The sequence below is a fragment of the Notamacropus eugenii genome, chromosome 6, assembly GCF_028372415.1.
Source record: "Notamacropus eugenii isolate mMacEug1 chromosome 6, mMacEug1.pri_v2, whole genome shotgun sequence".
Classification (NCBI taxonomy): domain Eukaryota; kingdom Metazoa; phylum Chordata; class Mammalia; order Diprotodontia; family Macropodidae; genus Notamacropus; species Notamacropus eugenii.
Genome location: NC_092877.1, coordinates 37,742,061 through 37,762,007, shown reverse-complemented (window position 1 = coordinate 37,762,007; position 19,947 = coordinate 37,742,061). Strand labels below are relative to the sequence as shown.

Here is a 19,947-nt window from a genome sequence, read left to right as displayed (position 1 = left end):
AGAGTTACTTTAATTTTCATTTTTCCAATTATTTAGTTGGATCATTTTTATTGTTTTTTAATAGCTGTAATTTTTTTCCTTTGAAAATTTGTGTGTGTATATATATATCCTTTTGATTATATCCTTTGACCATTTATCATCTGAATCTTATCATCTTAAATCATCTGAATCTGAATGTATTTTTTCTCATCTGTAAAATGAGAATAACTATAGTTGTGCTACCTGTCTCACTGAGTGGTTTTAAGTATTAAATGAAAAGTGTATGTTCTTGTAACCTGTATGTAAAGCCCTTACAGTTTTTATTTTACTAATTTTTTATTTGTAGATTAGCAGTTGTGATAAACAATTTTTCTGTTTTTAACAATCATTTTCTAAAAATAGATTATCCAAAAATGGATAACAAGGGAATCTTTAAAAATCAGGTTTTTTTTCCCTAATAGTGCTATCTGCAGTGAGGTAGGTGATGGACGATTATTTTAGCAGTCCAGTCTCATCCTCATTTCCCTCTTCATAGGGCTCTTTCTGCTTGTGGAAGACTGGACTAGGTTCTGGGGTGGGTCATTTACTTAGTTTCCTCCATAAACAGAGCATGAAATTTGCTTTTCATATCTCCATCCTTCCACCATCAATGAACTCAGGCCTTTTCTCCTGTAATAATGTTTCTTTGGATCCATTATAAACAATTTCTTGACAAGATCCAAAGCCTTATCTTAGACAACTTTCCAGACTTCTGGAATGAGTTTGTATTTCCCACCAATGGTTTGATCCTTAAGATACATTTGAGGCTTGTTTTAAAAGAAAGGTGAGTAGACACGAAGGCAGACAGAAAGAGTAATGCCTGAAATAAGCACTTGTCTAGCCAGCAGACTCCAAAGAAGTTCTTACTTCAGGAGCCAAAGAGGCTCCTTATATAGTTTACAAAAGAAAATGGCAAATTTTAGCTGCATTTAACATTTTTTACCTGAAGTAAATGGCACAGATGAAATGACAGTATCGTAACCGTAGATAAACATCAAGAGCCAAGCAGATGTGGAACAGATTTAACATGAGGAAAAGGAAAGCACCAAGGGAACCCAAGCAAGAGCAAGCACTAATTGTCAGCCATATTGCACAAAGGGAAAATGGACTACCTAAAGAAAATTCTGGCTTAAAAAAACTATCACTGCACACTGAAAAATCAGTAAGATCAGTGGAAAAACAAGGATGCCAATTATCACCACTACTATCAACATAGACTTAGAAATGCTAGTTATAGCAATAAAGCACTGACCCCTCTGTCCCTTCCATAGATGTAGGCAGTGAGGAAAAATGATGTTCTAATTGGAGAACCCTAAAGGGGCAGCTAAAAAATGGAGACAAGTTCAGCAAAATTGCAGGATATCAAATAAAACCATGGAAATCATCAGCATTTCTCAATGTTACCATGAAAACCCAGCACAAAGCACTAGAAGTATAAAACATTTGGGGAGTCTATCTACCTACAGTGATGTATATTAGAACTATATGAATGCAACTATAAACACTCAACAAAAATAGACCTAAGTAATGGGAGAATATTCATACTTTTAGATAGATTATTCCAGCATAGTAAAGATGACATTACTACTTAAATTCATTTATCTGTTCAGTTACACAGCAATCATACTACTAGTCTAATGGATTATTTCATATAGTTAGAAAAAAATAATAATGAAATTCACCTGCAAGAACAAAAGGAATTTTATGTTAGAAAGAATTGTACATTTTCAGACAAGGCTGATGTTCTATTTTGCTGGACTGAACGTATTTGTTAAAAAAGGCTACTCAAGGAGCCTGGGTACAACAGTATTTCATCAGACGATGGCATATATACCCCAAAAAACAAAACAGAGCCTTAATAAAACATTTCTTTTATATGCACAAAAGAAAGTAAAATACAGAAGCATGACAAGTAGAGTAGCTTTGTTATTACACTGTAAAATTTAATATATGCTTCTTAAATTGCATCAAATCCAAATTGTTTCTTGTACAAGCCTCTTCCTTTTTTAAAAATGTATTTTTTAATTTAAATGTGTGTTGGTGGTTACTAAGTTTAAATGTGAACCCAAGATGGGCTGGTCATATGGTAAAGGTGAGGAATCACCACTGATGTACAGTGGTACAGATGTACAGACCGAGCACTCCACCCTGCCAGAAGACAATTGAGGAACCCTTCCCACATGTTGGGTGAACCTTCTGTAGCCACTTTGTGGAAGGGTATGGATGGGTGAGAGTCACACAGGATCAGTAGGCATCATTGGGTGGGGGTCATCTGAATTATTAGAAGGTACTTCCAGACTTAGGAGATCATAGATCCAATTGAGTATTGATAACTGATACAGTTAAACTGTTGATAAGAATCTTTTTTACATTTTCTTAAAGTAGTCATGGAACATTTTAGCTATTTGTTAAAACCTGATTCATAGATATCTTTTTGAAAGGAGAGGAGGCAATAGGTTTTGATGAAAAAAATCACTGGATTTGGATTTGGGTTCTAATCTTGCTATGTGACTTTGGGGAAAATCACTTCCCCTCTCTGCACCTCAGTTTCTTCGTCTCTAAAAATGAGAATACTGTTTGTACTTCTATCTTTTTGTAAGGCAAGTGCTTTAAAAAACATTGAAGTGTTGTAGAAATATGAGCTATTGTGCTAAATAGGGAAAGCTAAAAATACATATAGCTGTATGCTGACTTATTATTGCTCAGTTTAGATTAGAAGTTCTCAAACTTTTTAGTCTCATGACCTCCATTATACTCTTAAAAATTATTGAGGACTGTTCAAAGAATTTTGGTTTATATGGCTTGTAACTATTGGTATTTATCATATTAGAAGTTAAAACAATCAGCATTATTATGAAAACAGTTTTGATCTTGCAGGTATTCCCTGAAAATGTCCTGGTCCCCAGGGCCATTTTAAGAACTGCTGGTCTAAACTGGTGGTCTCAACTTTTTTGAGTTTGCAGTGTGTATATATATGTGTGTGTGTTTGTATGTGTATACTACATGTGTAAATGTGTGTATGTATACATACACATGTTAGTGTTTCTTATTTTATAAATTACATACATGTTGAACTGAACTAATAATTATGTACATTATAAAACACAGACAAAAATGAAATAATATTTGGTCTTCGAGTATCTGCAGAGCTGTGGAGTTTTCTTTGGGGAGAGCTGACATAATCAGACCTGGACTTTGGGAGATTTTACCTATGTAGCTGTGTAGAGAATAGACTGGAGGAGGGAGAGAATTGAAGCAGGGAGACTAATTAGTAAGAAGTTGCAATAGTCCAGGTGATGAGTTGCTGAGCTAAGGTGGCAGCTATGAGAGTAGAGAAGATGCAGATGCAGAAGATGTGGAGGGAGAAGTGGCAAGATTTGGTGCATGATTGACTAATGAGAGGTCAGGGAGAGTGAGGGATCAAAAATGATACTGAGGTAGACAATCTGGGTGACATACCATGACACCCACTCTCAGCAGTAATAGGAAAGGTTGGGAAGGGGGCAAGTTTTGGGGAAAAGATAATTTAAAGAGGTCTTTTATGTATATCTCACCTTATTTATACCTACTCATTCTGTGTGTCCAACCCCAAACCAAAAGGGGCAGGGCTCATACAAAGGGTCGTTGCCCTCTCTGTTGGGAGTGGGGAGAGGCAGTTAGTAGCCTCAGCCCAAGGTAATTTGAGGCCAAGCAGTGGGTATGCTCAGGAAGGGGAAACATTTCCCCAGTGGCACCTACAGTATTATTGCAGTAGGTGCTGGAGGTGTGACTTACTTTCCTTAGAAGTAGAGAGATGGGCAGCTTGCATAAGAGAGATTGGAATGGCTGAAGGTTAAGGGCTAAGGACTGGCCAGCTGTGTTGGCGACAAGTTGAATAATGAATGGATTCTGATGACAAAGATGGCTAGCGGAGAGAATGCTAGCATTAGAAACAGCTGGGTTGGAATCCTTCCTTAGATACTTGGTTCAGCTGTGGAATCTTGGGCAAGTCATTTGATTTCTGTCAGCCTTAATTTCCTCTTCTGTATGGGAATAATAAGCAACATGCAAGGTGCTTTGCGAATCTTAAAGAACCTTTTGCTAGCTATTACATTATTAGGCTGGTTGATGACATACTGTTTGGACGGTGACATACCATGACACCCACTTTGAAGACTACTGCTTGATCCTGTATCAAGTCTCAACATTTCTTGATATATGTGTTTCTTATATGACTTTACTTTTCAGTTTTAATGTTAAAAGTAGAATATCCTAGTTCACAAAACCAGCAATTGAAACGTTTCGCTAATGATGCTGGGCTGGGAGTCTGAAGGACCTGAGTTCAAATGTAACCTCAGATACATACTAGCTGTGTGACCCTGGGCAAGTCACTTAATCACTGTTTGCCTCTTTTCTCATCTGTAAAGTGAGGGTAATAATAGCACCTTCTACCTAGAGTTGTTGTGAGAATCAGATGAGTTATTTGTAAAGTACTTAATACAGTGTCTGCTGACACAGGGTTAAGCTGTATGTAAATGTTAGCAGTATTATGGTTTGGATATCACAGATTGGCTGTTTATTTAATGGCATGTATATGAGACTGAGGACATTTATCTGATTTAGTAAGTTAATGAAAAATTGTAGTTCTGAACTGTTGAGGGAACTTGTAGCACATGTAACTGCTGAATATAGATTTTTTTTGTTTAAATATTTGAAAGCTAGGCATTTTAGTTGATTAACCAAAAACTGTAAGCTGCTGTGGTTGTTGGTGGTACTATTTTGGACTTTGTGGTTACACTATGTGGAGAGATCACAAGTAGGTTTGGTTAATGGAGGCTTTAGCAGATAGCCTATTTAGGAAACATAGGAATGGGGATTTACCAAGAATATTTTCTTATGATGTAAATGCATATTATTCCTGCTGTTTAGGATATTAATTTTATCTCTAATATGACATTTGGTTAGGACTATATAAAAGAAAGCTGGTGCATGCAATTGCTTTCACAACTGCTCCAGTATGACTTACATATCACAACCAGGAATTTTCCAGTGCCTCCCACCATGCCTGATACATGCTTACTAAGTTTCTGTTGACTGATTCTAGCTTTTGAATAAAATTTAGAGCCACATACTGTAACTTTCTTGTTTCTTGTTGTAAGAATAAGTCAGTGTTGATACAACACTCTCTTCACTTCAGCCCTGTGGTGGTGTAATTATATGTGTGGTAGCTCCCCATTTTACAGATCAGGAAACTGATGATCAGAGAAATTAATGGATTTGACCCTAGTTGTGCATATAGTAATTAATAAAACTCTCTGAAGGTGACATTCAAACCCAGGCCGTTTGACTCCAGCCCCAACATTCCATATACTGTCACACTGCTTTCATTAGTACACTAAAAGTAGAACGTTGGAGCAGGAAGACCTTTCTAGCGTTCATTCTAGTCCTCTCATTTTACAGGTAAGGAAACTGATGCCCCCAAAGGGGAAGTGACTTAGCCAAGCTTCTATAATGAGATAGTGGCAAAACTCAGACCAGAACTCCTCCAGTTTTCTAGCAGTGATCCCTTTCACCATACTTCATTGCTGTGCTGCCATGCTTAAAACAAATGGGAGCTCATTTGTTAAAAGCATGTGTATTTCACTGAAATGAGTTGCATGGGATAGGATATTATTGAGTGAGATTACAGAGACCACAGAAAGGTGCTGGATCAGGAGTATAACTGGATCTAGAGTTGGAAAAAGAACATGGAGACTGAAGGACCTGAGTTCAAATCTAACCTCAGATACATACTAGCTGTGTGACCCTGGGCAAGTCACTTAATCCCTGTTTGCCTCTATTTCCTCATCTGTAAAGTTTCCTAATCCTTCCTTCCATTCTGATAATTCACGTCATAAGGGGAGAGAACACAAAATATTTTGGAGTTTTTCAATCTTGGTCTAACCTCCTGGAGCCCCAGGCACAAATCTTATAGACCTGTTGGAAGGAGTTCTCCCACCAGCTCAGTCCTCATCACGTTAAAGGATTGCTTAGTAGTGAAAACCACACTAAGAGCTTAGATTGATAGTGGTCCCCATCCTCCTTCAGCGACAGAGGAGCAGATAGATTGTGGGAGCTTCCCAAGGCTGAAAGTAGACATGGATTGAAGGGGAAGTAGAGGAGAGGTCACCTAGGTGGGGCAGGAGATGAAGAAGTGCTAGGCCTGGAGTTAGAAGACTCATCTTCCTGAGTTCACATCCAGCCTCAGACACTTACCGTGTGACTCTGGGCAAGTCATTTCACCCTGTTTGCCTCAGTTTCTTCATCTGTAAAATGGGCTGGAGAAGGAAATGGCAAACCACTCCAATATCTTTACCGGGAAAACCCCAAATGGGGTCAGGAAGAGTCAGACATGACTGAACAGATTGAATTGGACTTTGTTGATATTTTAGTTAAATCTTAGAATGTTAGAATTGGGAGTAACCTTAAAGGTCATCTAACCTAGTCCCTGCTGGAGATGTTCAAGGTGTTGCTGGAGGAGGTCTTTATATAGCTCTCTCTGAGAGGGATTTGAACCATGGGTTCTGGAATCCCACCAGTTAGCTTTCTGCTTGGTCTCTGAGAAGAGAAGAGGAGGTTTGGAAGCAGTTCAGACTGCAGGCTATTTTTAATAAAATGACATTTACTTAATATTTTACTCTATGGAATATTGAACACCAATGAAATATGGACACCCTTAAGGAACTGTTCTTTATGCAGATTTTAAGCCTGCCGAAGCATTAGGAATTTGCTTGAAGCAGTTTTGTTTTGTTAACTAACTAAACTTTAAGTCTCAGGAAATTCCCATAGAAAAGCCATGGGTCTGTAGCATGTTTGCTGTTTATAGAACGAAGCTGGCAAAATGAGACAAAAGAGAAATCTGAGTTGCTTATTTGAAATTTTGTTGCTGAGATTTGTTTTCGGCTGAGCCTTTAGGTGGAGCAGAGTTCACTTGCTCTCGCCAGGCAGGCAAGCTTGGGGCATAAAGCATTTGAAAGATTTTTATAAAATGTTTTCCTTTGGACATGAGGGAAAGAGATGAATGTGATCTCGTGTGGTTTTGTTGGGTTGTTTGTGTGTTTCTCTCAGTTGCTTTCTGTTCAATAAATGCTTTCAGTTTGCATCAGAGCTTTGCAAACTTACTGAGGAGGAAATGGCAGAAAGTAAAAAAACCTCAAATGAGTTTTTTAATAAGCTGATGCTGCACCCAATTAAACAAATTCAAATATGCTGTGTGATGACCTTTAACCTGCCTTGCAAATGCATTACAACATGATGATTCCTCCATCCTTTGGTACTTGGAAAAGCTAGAATATGGGGCTTTTGTGTTATCTCTGAAGCAAATGCTTGTCCAAGTCCTTTCCTCTTGAACTCTCATCCCCTTTTCTCTTTCTTGTAGTAATAGTAATGATGATGGTGATGTTTTCAAAGCACTTGTCTGTGTGCTTAGCGGTAGACTGCAATGATAATACCTGCTAAGCACTGTTGCCAGCATTATCTCATTTGATCCTCACAGTCCTGCCATACATGCTGTTATGAACTCTGTTTTACAAGAGAGAAAACTGAGTGTCAGAGAGGTAAAAGGGCTTGCCTAGGGTCATATGACCTGTATGGATCAGAGTGGGGATCTCACAATTTCCCCAAACTCTCATTTTAACTATGAGAAAACTTGAAGCCCAGAGGTTTAAGTAACTTACCCAAGGGCATTGAGGTCATAAAATGGAGAGTCAAAAGTTGACCCCAGAGCCTGTGACTCCAAATCCAGCACCCTTTTACTGACCCACATGGATCATGGTGTTTTGTGATTCATAACCATATAGCCTTCCAGAGAATAGTGACATTTACTAGATTTTTAAGATGAAGTTTTATTGCATTTTTTTCTAAACCTCTAATTTTGTAGGTGTAGGCAGCTTTTTCTTAAGGAAACTCTTTGCTAGTATAGAACCACAGTTCTGTAATTTGTACACTTAAGCAGTTGCCTGAGGGCACTGAAGTATCACTGCAGCTCTAAAGATGGGTGTCTGAGTAAAGATATTGGAGTTAAGCTCCCCGGATGCCAGTGGGTAGATTTTTGTCTCTTGAAAAGGTTTTCCTCAAGTTCTGACATGTCAAAGGTGATGACAGAAAACTTGTGCATAGTGTAAAAGATTTGACTTGTCCAGTGGCTGCAAACCTGGTGGAAGGGGGAAGGCCCTGGGCCAAGGCCCAGGAGTCCTGGCCTGGCTTCTGGATCCTGTCTTTTAAAAGAAGGGGTTGGATTCGATCCCAGACAAAAGGTGTGCAGTAAGTGCAGGGCGCTTGCTTAGTTGTTGGAACTAAGGCAGAAACCGAAGGAGAGATAAGGGAACAGGGAAACACCTAAGTGGCTACTTAGTAATTTATGGAGAGAGTCAACTAATTACTGAGAGAAAGCATGTGAGTTTTGGTGGGGGAGAGGAACTCCAGAAAGGCTTATGGTTGAAGGTTGTTAGAAAAGGAATTTCATATGTCTCAGTTGCTGGGTTTTGGGTTTTTTTGTGCTTGCTAGTCTTCTACAATATATATGGTATGACATGGTATGAATGAGGAAAATTGGTTATTCTGAGTCCTCTCTACCCATCAATATTTGTGTACATATCCCTGAGTAAAAATTCATTAAAGATTTTGGTCTGTTACATTTCTTTGTTGTATAATCTCTCTTCTAAATTTGGGACCTCAGTTGGTATGTAAATTATGGTTAGAGACCAGAACAGATTAGGACCCAAAAATGATCAGGGGAAAGCACCTTGCTGGAAACCCCCGTGACAATCAGCCTCTCCTTGTATTTCCCATTTGTATATTTCAATAATGTGGCTCATGCTAAAATTAGACCACAGTTTCCATTGTAAACCCTTTTTCGGTAGATAGACAACCTGACTGTAAACAACATACTTATTAAACAAACAAACAGTAATTTTTGTTGAACTAGGTAAGTGTAGAACATTTTCTCGATTTTATAAGAAGTGTGACAGCAGTTTTTAGTTAGGAAGACTAGCTTTTATAAAGAGTATGCTTAAATGTTCAATTTTATCAGGTATTAAATACTAGAACATTTAGGCCGTTCTCACATGTTTCTTGTGTGGGGCAGTAGATAGAGCATAGATTTGGAGTCAGGAAGTTCTGAGTTGAAATACTGACTTCAGATGCCTCAAATACAAGCTTTGTGATCATTTCCTCATCTGTAAAATGGGGATAATGATAGCACCTACCTTATAGAATTGTTGTGAAGAACTAATGATTTAATGTATGTAAAGCGCTTTGCAAACCTAAAAGCCATATGGAATGTTAGCTACTGTTGTTCTTATTGTTTTTATTATTATTTCAACTGTAGGTGTGGGTGAAAGCCCTGTTCTTAGTATATAGTCATCGTGAGTGACCAGCATATCACCAAAAAATTTTATCCTTCTCTTGCCAGTGTGCTCTCTAAACTTGAATTTAGCTTAAGACTGGTCTTCTACCAACAGACAAAAAAATCCTTCAAGTACAGGATGTACTTGAAGTTTTTTCAGCTTGGTATAAGACCTGCCAGACCATGTACTTTGTTGGCATGAGAACCTTCAGCCACTTTTGTGTCATAATGGTAGGTTGGAGAGGACTGGTAGAGGCTGCTTCTCACAGACTAATAAATAAACAAATGGGCTAGCCATCAGTGCTAGATAAATGACTTCATTTGAGTTGTGAGAGTGCAACGTTAAATATAACTCTTGCTACCAGGTTCCTTAACCTCCATTCTCTGATTTTATCACACCGCATGGATAAAGCAAGGAGCTAAGAGTAGTCTATCAGGAAGTAATAAATCTCAGGAGAATTTAGATAACTGTAGTAGGCTGTATTTAAAATATGGCTTCATCATTGCTTATTCTTCTGTTTCTGATATGTATAAGGCTTTGAAACAGTGTGAGCTTAATGCTTAACCAGTTAAGAAATTTGTTAACATCACGCTTGCCACAGTGAATGCATGAGGAAATAGAGACTCAACCTCCAAAATTGGTGGGTACATTTGGATTCTCCTCTTTCATTCATGCCATTGATTCATTCTCACCACTGTGAATAAATACCCATTTGGATTAGTTCATAACATCAGCTTCACTTCAGGACAGCATAATGAGGTGGAAGGAAAAGGACCTTAGACATCAACTACTTAGGTATCTATATTTTGCAAATGAGGAAATATAGCCCCTCAAAGTCAGCTAACCTTGTTCAGAGTCATACAAGTAGTCTGTCATAACTCCCAATCCAGTGTTCTTCGTACAGTAATATTCCCACTATCTGCCTTCCCTAATTATCCTGTAATCCCCAAATTTTCTTGTAGTCTAGTCTATGGTAGTATTTCCAAAGGGACCTTTTCTACTTTGTGTGAAGCACTACCTGCTCCCGCCTATATCTTCATGGCTTAAGGCACCCCATTTTCCCTATATTACAACTGAGTCAGGAACCAGATTTTTCAGTAGAGTAAGCTTCTTTCTGAATGCAAATTTCTTACTTTGAATGAAGAGAATGAATTCACATTTATCGAATGAAACAGTATTTTGCTAAACCTAATAACTTTGTTTTAGTCTGTGGACTATTATGTTATATGTATAAAGTAAGCATGTGTTTATATATAGATATATGTATACATCTATATATAATTTAGTTGTATGCTTTTTTCTTTATGTGGCTTACAATTGATGTGGCAATTCATTTTCTGTGCAGTTAGACTTACTCATATAATGATAGCCTGTAATTTGAGGATTGAGATGGTGTGAGCAAGACCTTAAATGCTGAAAACACAGATGCTTTTTAACTTGATTCCTTAACCTACATTTTTGGGTGTTGGGTTGAAATGAGTATATGAGTATGGTGCCTTTGATGCCAAGCATGTAGTTCTCTACTTATGAAATTTAAATTTATCCACTGACCCAATCTTTAGAAGGTGTGTGTGTTGGGGGGGGGGGGGGGATTGGTAGAAGGGAATAGTATGTGTACCAGAGGGGAGGGTATTAGAGAAACCACTGGATGGTGGGTGGGATGAGGTTGAGGCATGTTTTATAGGCAGAAAATGGTTCTTAAACTGAATAGTGGCATTCTGTTCTTCAGGACTATGAAGATTTCTTAAAACTCATTGGAGGGAAGCAGATATTGGCATGAATTCCTGAAATTACTCTTCTTCAAGTAAATATATAGTCATTTCTAGTTAAGCTTTCTATATAGAGTATTGCTAGCTCTACTTTACCAACCTTCCAGGGGTGGGAGTCACATGAAATTGTGTATTTAAAGTGCTTAGTAACTTTTAAGCATAATAGGAACTATTACTAGATGCTCTGTATTGGAAGTAGAAAGGGCACTGGGGCTTACAGAATCCTGGCCCTGTTCTTATTACTTGTGTGGCTGTGACCGGTGACTTAAAACTTGGGTTCTCAGAAAACATCTGGTCTAACTTGTCTTTTTGCAAATGAGAAAACAACCCAGAGTGTTTAAGTAATTCCCTAATGATAACACTGGCAGTGAGTGGCAGAGCCAGGATTGGATCCCAGCTCTTTGAACGCTGTATCTAGCTAATGCTCTTCCCATCACATCAGAATGTGGTCAGATAATTTCTATGGTCACTTCCAACTCCAAATTCTGTGATCCTCTTAGAGTGATAACAGGTTCAGTGTGAAATCTGTGAGCCAATTCAAATATTTCAAAACCCTGTGAATCACAAGAGGTCAAGTTATATTCAATAGAAACTAGCCTAAATCTCTGAAAATTGATTTTCCCCTATAATGATTCCCCTACATAGCACTGTGAAATTTATAAGACATTTTCTATACATTGAGATAACTAGTTGGTTTCAATGTAGAGACTGGGTTCTGACATTTGGCAAGCTAAGAAAGGTTTTATATTTTAAAATACAAATAAAACTTTATTTAAAAAAATCTAAAAACGATACTTAGCTCACAGCCCATACAGAAACAGGCAGCAATTTGGATTTAGTTGGTAGGTGGTAGTGTATAGACTCCTGGTGAATAAAGGTATGGACCTGGAGTCAAGAAGGTCTGAGTTCGGTCCAGCCTCATACACTTAACTGTGTGACCCTGGGCAAGCCACTTAACTTCTATCAGCCCCAGTTTCCTCTTCTGTAAAATGAGGATGATATAACACCTACCTCCCCGGGTGTGGTGTGTATACAATAAATGAATTAAAATTGCCTTGCCAACCTCAAAGTGGTAAATAAATGACCTGTGAAGTAGGCACTAAAGGTATTATTCCCTTAGTGAGATCAAGGGGCTTGCAAAGATTAGAGAAAAGATTTGAACCTAGGGCTTCCTGACAATGCCATACTGTCTCTCTGTGAATTGTATATGTCGGCCTGTATTTGTGCATTCTGCTTCATTAACCAGAATATTTGATCACATAATCATTTTAATCACAGACTTGAAAATTTAGAGGTTGTCTGATCCAGCCCATCCTGAAAGTATCAATCTCCTTCTCAACATCCCTGACAAGTTGTCATGGAGATTAATCAGAACATCCTATTATTCAACCATGCTTGATATAGAGAATTGATGTATATACCTACTTATTAAAACCTCGTCGGAAAACAAGGTTTGTGCAGATATATTCAATTACAGTTAACTTCTGCATTTAAAAAAAGGATGTGTTTGGAATTGGGGACAAGGAGTATTCCTATGTGGTAAGAGAATATTTGAGTTCTTATATTATAACTGTACCTTTTAAATTTTTTAAGTTTAGGGTAGTTTTCTGAAAAAGTCCCCTTCAGACTAAAAGAAAGACCTTCCTAGAGACCTGGTTTCATTCATTCAGTGATGGAAATTTCTTCGATTATGTATATATGGATGTCATTTTGAAATTTGAGGATTTAAATGTAAAGTGTTTCTTGTCTCCCTGTATCTAAGTGCTCCCTTTCTTCCTCTCTTTAGCTTAGTCTTCTGTTCCAAGACTGGAATGAGATTGAGTGGCATATAACATACCAGGCTAACTGCGTTGAAAGAACCAGCTGAGAGGAAGGCTTATTGAGAATCTTAGTGAGTTCTAAAATAATAGTTTACATTTCTACTTTACAAATAATTTTTTTCACAACTGCCTCTGTAAGTTAGTATATCAGTATTTGTTACCCCAGCAAGGTTAAACCTTTAAAGTCAGGTATTCTGACTCTTTAGTTCTCTTTTCAGTATATTAACTGGCTCTCAAAAAGTAATAAAATTGGATAATGCTACTGTATTGGCTAATACAAGGAATTTATGATCCGATTTTTTTTTGTCATTAGTAAGCATGGCATTGCCATTCTAAGAACGCACTAATAACTTTTTAAAACTATTTTTTTCAATAATGACCTTTTCAATGTCAAATCAAATGACCTTAAAACAAAACAAAACAGTCTTCATTGTCTTTATGTATCTGGCCTGGCCTTCTGTATGTTTGATTCTTCGCTTCCTTAATTTCTAAGATGTCATTCTGTCCTTGGCTTGTTCTTAACTGTGTTCCTTTTCTGTTTCTTATTTCTGTTCCCAACAAATTAAACTGCTGTTTAGGGTTCTAGTCTCAGTCTTCTTTCCACTCTGTCTCTTGACCCATGGCATTCACTCCTTTGGTTTCAGCTATTATGTCTACAATAGATAACTTCCCAGTCGAGATCTGCTATGATAAAAGTTTGAGGTTTGCATCTCCACTTAGAGACTTCAGGGGCAGCAACACTTCAAACTCATAGTGTTTAAAGCTAAACTTGGATAATTGTGATGGAATGTTTTTAATTTTCCTTTTTTACCACCCTCCCTTATTCTCTAATGTTATGTATATATTTATGCTCTCCTCCTCTCTGAAATGCCCCTTGGCTTTTTTTTTTCAGTCATGCTATTTCTCTCAAAAGTAACAGGATATAAAACTCTTAACAGCAGGGACTGTTTCATATTTATCTCATTTTCCTAAGGACAGTACCTTGAATGTAGTAGGCCATAAGAGATATTTGAATGTTGGCCATCAGTGTCGTCTTAAGAGAATTTGAGTTGCAGAGGGCTTTGGAGGTCATTTACTCCAACCCACCTGTGAACTTTCATTTTGTGAATGAGTTTGCCAGTGAACATCTGTCATTTCCTGCATTGTACAAGGGGTTGTGAGGCTTTTTGGCTATCTTCAGTGGAAGAAAATCCATTCATGAAAAGGGGATTGGGTAATTGCTGAAAAGTAAAAAAGCCGAAGAGGACTAATCACAAATGATCCCTCACATGACGATAATATCCTTATTGTTAGAGATGAAAGTGACTGAATAATGAAAATAGTGAAAATAAGTTCTTAGCTTCTTTCTTTAAATATTCTAAGTATTATGTCAAATATTCTTTTTAACCTAATTTACTTTGTATATCTCAAATAGATCTTTCTTCATGATTCAGTTTTAATGGATAATACTGTCAAAGAAATAGCTTTGAGTTGAGAGGGGAAAGGAGGGCAAAAACACTGCTTAGGTTCTAATTAGGTTCTCCTAATTAAAAGGCAAAAAAAAGCTCAAACTTTTGGTGTATATTTACATTACACATGATAGTTGTAATCACATGCAGTGTGTGGGCTTTTTTGGTTTCTCTTTTTTTAAAGTAGAAAACCACAAGGTGATTATTAGATGGGTAAATAAATACTGTCACCCCTTTCACAAGAAGAATCAAATACGGTAACTGTGAGATTTATGGTATTGTCTTTGGAGCAGAGTGTTCTGGTAAATGGATTCTTCTGGTTAATTGAATCCCTAAGACCTGCAGAGCCTTGTTTGAACTTTTTAAAGCTTTCTAGCATGTTTTGCCCACCTTTTGTTTTTTTTGTTGTTGTTTTTGTAAATATAGAGTATCATAAATAAATTTCTGCCTAGGTCTTGGAATGCCTCTATCATGACGAATATCCATTGGTTACTCAGTAAAGGCCCCCTTAATGCTTCATCTTGTATTGGAGATAACTCTGGGTCCTCAAGATCTGTGCCAGTTTTCTGCAGCCTTTGCCAGCGCCTACCAAGCCACAAAAACCTGTGAGACTTGGCAGTGGACTGCATCTGTTTTCAGTGAATCAGCTTAGTCAAATTTGATGGGGCAGCTAGGCGATGCAGTAGCTAGAGTGGTGGACCAGGAAGACTCATTTAGTTTCTCTTCAGAGATAAAGTGTTAAGGAACCTTCACTTTAGTGTAACTTATTTTATTCACCAATTCAGTTTGGATGAAGTAGTTTTAGTTTGTGAAGATAAATGACTAATTTATGGTAAAGAATTATATGCATTCAGTTGCTGCAGCACATTCATTGCTCTAGATGCTTAATATGACAGATTTAAACATATAAATAGGATAAAAATGTCATATTTTAATTGAAAATTGAAAAGTATGAATATTCATTAGTTTCCAAGTTACCCAAATTCATTTATGCAATTCATAATATTTCTATGTTTAAAATATAGGTGGAGGAAAAACTTTAGGGTACTATTATCAATTAAACCATTCAAAAAGTAAGAAGAAGAGTGATCTTGGACAAATGGTTTGTGGATTGGTACTGAGTTATCCAACTGTAGGATAATTGTTTATCTGTCTTCCTTGTTACTGGGTAAGCCTTTACTTTATTTCATTAAACTTTGTACCATGGTGCAGTGGGGGGAGGATGACAGGAGTTGAGGAAAGGATATAAAGCCAAATTAATCATTTTTCTTTCTCATATCAACTGTGATCAAGTTTTGGGAATTTGAATTACCAGTGAATTTCAATTATCTCTGTTGCTCTCCTTTCTTTATTTGCACAAATAGATTGGAATTAACTATGTAGAGAATTAATCATCTTTGGAATATTAAATCATTTTTCAAGACCTAGCTCAGATGCCACCTGTTCCATGAAACTTTATGTGATTTCTCCCCCACTCCCTAAAGTTGGAAATCTTTCCTTAAACCTTACATAGCATAGCATTATATCTCTGTTAGGCTATGCTCTTCTACATTAGTAATTATTATATGGTCATTATAAATTGGGATCCTACTAGATTAATTCAAGGACAAGAAACTGTATCTGATAGACTGTGTAGGTGACCTTGGACAAATCATTTCTCTTCTGGGGGGTGGTCTTAGTTGTTTGTTTCAATTATAAAATGAAGAGGCTGGACTTGGTTTCTGATTTCAGTGGTTAGAACATAGTAAATACTTGCTTAATCACTATCTACTGAAGTGTTAAAGTCTTGTAATGATGCTGCCCCTGGAGTCCATGCTACGAGATGTCCTATAATAAAGTCCATTACTTACCCTAATGTTGAATTCTGCTCAGTAGTGAAGTAATCAACTGGTCCTGTCCCAGGAGTCCCTCAAACTAGCTTAATACTACTAGTACTGTACAGTTCAGCTTCCTTTATATGTTAAATAGACTTTTGCGAGTAGGTTTAGGAAATTAACTGCTGTTAATTTCAGTTATTCTATGGGAGAATAAGCTCCTAGCCCCTAGCTCCTAGAAGATCAGAGACTTTTGGAGCAGCAGTAAATTTGTGAATTGAATAGGTTGAGAGGTTCTTATATTCTTCATATTTTGCTTTTACTGACTGGATTTGTTCCGTCAGTCCATAATAAGTGGCTGTGTGTAATAAATAACTGTAAAAATAGGTTTTTTGGGTTTGACTAGATAGTTGTTGAGCACCCTTCCAATGCAGATTTTGTCCTTCTGAAAAGCACTGTTTGTCCCTGGAATCTCAGTGTAGTTTAAACTAATTACAACAGCATTTAGATTTTTGGGACACCCAGTACATCAGCATGCTGCACGGATTCCAAATGTGACCTCAGGTGTGTGAGTCTAGTTTAGATTGTGCAGAGTTCTGAGACACAGGTTGTCTTCACAGGTATCCCCAGTGGACCATAGTGACCTGCATCTTTTTGGACCTTTTTGGTGCTAGAGCAGAGAGAGAGACTGATTTAAAAGAAGGAAGGTCTGTAGTCCCTGCCTTTCATTTTCTTCTATCTACGAAAAGAAAACTCTCCCCAGGCATAATTCAAGTGACTCCACCACTCTGTTAGAATGTGAAACCCCAAGAATCTTGGTTTGGCTAGCAAACATTTGATATGAGATTGTAGGGAACAAAGGGTCTCTGTGACCTGGCAGCTGCTTTTCAAAAGTGACATAAGGAAGAGCCTGACTTGTTCCTGTACAGCTGCCAGGAGAGGAATTTGCCGTGATTTCTGGGGCAATGGATAGTCTTCTAGCACATAGTTAATTTAAGGATTTCATAGAATCATAGAAAATAAGAAGTAGAAAGGGGAATCATCTAATTCCCCTCCTCTTCCATCTCCCCTCCACCACCCTTTTTACAAATAAAGAAATAGAGGTTTGAGATTTATCTAAAGTCACATGGCCAGTAAGGGCCATGGTCCCAGGCCTTCTTATGCTGTGCTGCACTGCCTCTTGTGATGATGTGAGAGAGATGCAAAAATAAGCAAGAGTGCCTCAGTCCTTAGAGACACTAGTCTTGTAAATAGATTTTTATTCCCATTTTACACATGGTGAAACTGATGCTCAGGGTCTGAGATGATTTGACTTGTTCAAGGTTATGTTGCTAGTAAGTTACAGAAATAGGACTTGAACCTAGGTCTTTGTGCTCTTTGCAGGTTACTGTGCTGTGTAAGCTAGACTGGTGAGCAGTAAATATGGGTGAATGCCTAGAGTTTTACAATTTATTTAGGGAGGAAAGTTCTGTACATAAAGGGTGGTGGGTATAGAGCTGGCTTGGACCCTCCAGGTCATGCATTCCTGCTCCTCATTTTAGAGGTAAGGAAACTTGAGACTCAAAGGAGTTAGATGACTAGGACCCTGTAAAAAGACAAATGCTAAATGAGTGGGATAAGGGCTTTAGGAGCTCGGAGGAAGGAGAGATTCACTTTAGTTTGGATTTGCCAAGGAAACTTCCCAAAAAAAGGTATTATTTAGGCCATATCTTGAAGAATGGGAAGAATTGGGTTATCTAGATAAGAGGGAAGTAGAAAGCATCCCCAGAGAGAAAAGATCATATAGGAAAAGGTGTTCAAGGCCTATTGGAGACTGAGAAGGGAACGTTTGGGGTGGAGGAGATGGCTTCTCTCAAAGGGGAGAAGTAGAAGGGTAATTGTAAAGATCAGTAATTGGGACCAAAGTGTTCAGGGTCCAGAAGGCCATACTTTATTTTGAAGGTAGGATGGTACATTGCACTGGGAATCAGGAAACTTGAACTTTAGGTCCAGCACTCTTACCAGTCAGCAGTGTGATCTTGGGCAAGTCATTAGAGCTTTACACCTCACTTCATTTTCCCATCTATAAAATGAAGAGTTAGACTAGATGACTTCTGAGGTTCCTTCTGTGTCTCTCTTGAGCTGGGTAATGATGTGACGACTGCAGTATTTTAGGAGAGTTTATCTAGTTGCACATGAGGAGACCACTTATGCTGTTATGATGGTCCAGCTCTGAGCTAATAAGGGTCTGGTTTAGGATGGTGGAAATAGAAGATAAGAAATGCACTGGAAACCTAGTGCTAAGTGAATTATTTGTTCAATTGGATTGAAACAGCAGGACCTAGGCCCTGATTTTGGGGACTGAGAATTCATATGACTCCGGTTTCAAGCCTGAGTGATAGTGAGAATTGAATAAAATTAGGAAGCTGGGAAGCAGGGGCCACTTGGAAGGGAAGACCCTACATTTTGTTTTAGACATTGAGATGGTGGCGTTCACATGAATGAAAACAGGCAGTAGATAGGGCGATACTGAGCTATTCTGGTCAAAGTCCATGTGGAAGAAACACTATGTCCAAGTCTAGGTACTGTATTTATTCTCATTTGAACTGGACTTAGGATTTCATTGGAGTAAAGCACTCCTGGTGAAGAAAAGCCCTCTCCCAAAGCAAGTCAGTACTCACTGTGTAATTTCTTGTCTTCTCGTCTTCTAGTGTTAGAGTTAGCTGGAGACATGGTAATGGGTCCAGTCACATAGTGAGTGTCTGTCAGAAACAATTCAGACCCAGCTAGTTCTGACTGCTGGTTTGGTGCCCATCTTGTGTACTGCATTTATTTTAGGAAGAATATTGACAAATGCACAGGGTGAAGGGGACTAGGGACATTGTTCAGGAGGATCAGTTCAAAGGGCTGAGTTTGTTTAGCTTAAAGAACACTAGACTTGAGGAGAATGTGGTTGCTGAGTATTTGAGTTATCTGCTATGTGGAGAGAAATTAAATGGATTCCACTTGACCTCAGTGGGTCAAAAACTTAAGAGCAGTGGATCAAAGTATTAGGAGATAAATATAAGCATGAAATACAGAAAATATAGAGCTTTCCAAAAGTGGAGTAGACTGCCTGAGGAGGTCGTACTGACCCTTTGTTTTCTCATCTCTAAAATGGCAATATAGGTAAGCACAGTACTGGCCTTTATACAGTCTTTGCAAGGGTTAAATGAGATAACATGGGCTTTGAAAACTTTAAATTATTAGTGGAATAATGTAGTGAGTTTCCTTATTTCTGGAGATTTGCGAGTGGAGGCTGGATGACTTGTCTGCTGTGTTTAGAGTGGCATTCCTCCCTAGGTCTAGATTGTTCTAGTTGCCTTCCTAGGTCCCTTGTTCCTCCAATAGTCTGTGATGTTATCCACTGGCCTTGTGCAACAGCAGGCCATTCATTGTAGAAAGTCACTTTTGTTGTCTAGTTTAATGAGAATTTGCCACAGTTTGCACCCTTGTTGCTGTGGCCCTACACTCTGGCTCCCCTCTATGGACTGAACTCTTAAGAGCTGACTAAAGACAACCTGGAAAGAGCAAAGAAATCGTTGGCGTTTGTGGTTAACCCTTTGTCTGCCTCAAAACTTTAAAAAAATACTCAGGGAGGCATGTCAGGAGGAGATTAGGAGAATTTATCATATATTGCTAGTTGTGTATGTGTACTGTCTGAGTCTGCTGAGTTGATTAGTGTTCCTATCACA

General features: G+C 38.1%; 1 protein-coding gene across 2 annotated transcripts in view; it reads left to right on the top strand.

Moving 5' to 3' along the window:
• The window catches only part of RRAS2 (RAS related 2), an 81,207-nt gene that overhangs the window by 46,826 nt on the left and 14,434 nt on the right, over positions 1-19,947 (top strand). Inside the window, exon 1 of one of the 2 annotated variants that reach the window (XM_072619540.1) lies at positions 11,858-13,043. The exons of the other annotated variant lie outside the window; for it this stretch is intronic. The gene's annotated coding sequence lies outside the window, so the exon portion shown is untranslated. Of the gene's footprint in view, positions 1-11,857; positions 13,044-19,947 lie in introns of those variants that run through there. 2 annotated transcript variants of the gene reach the window in all.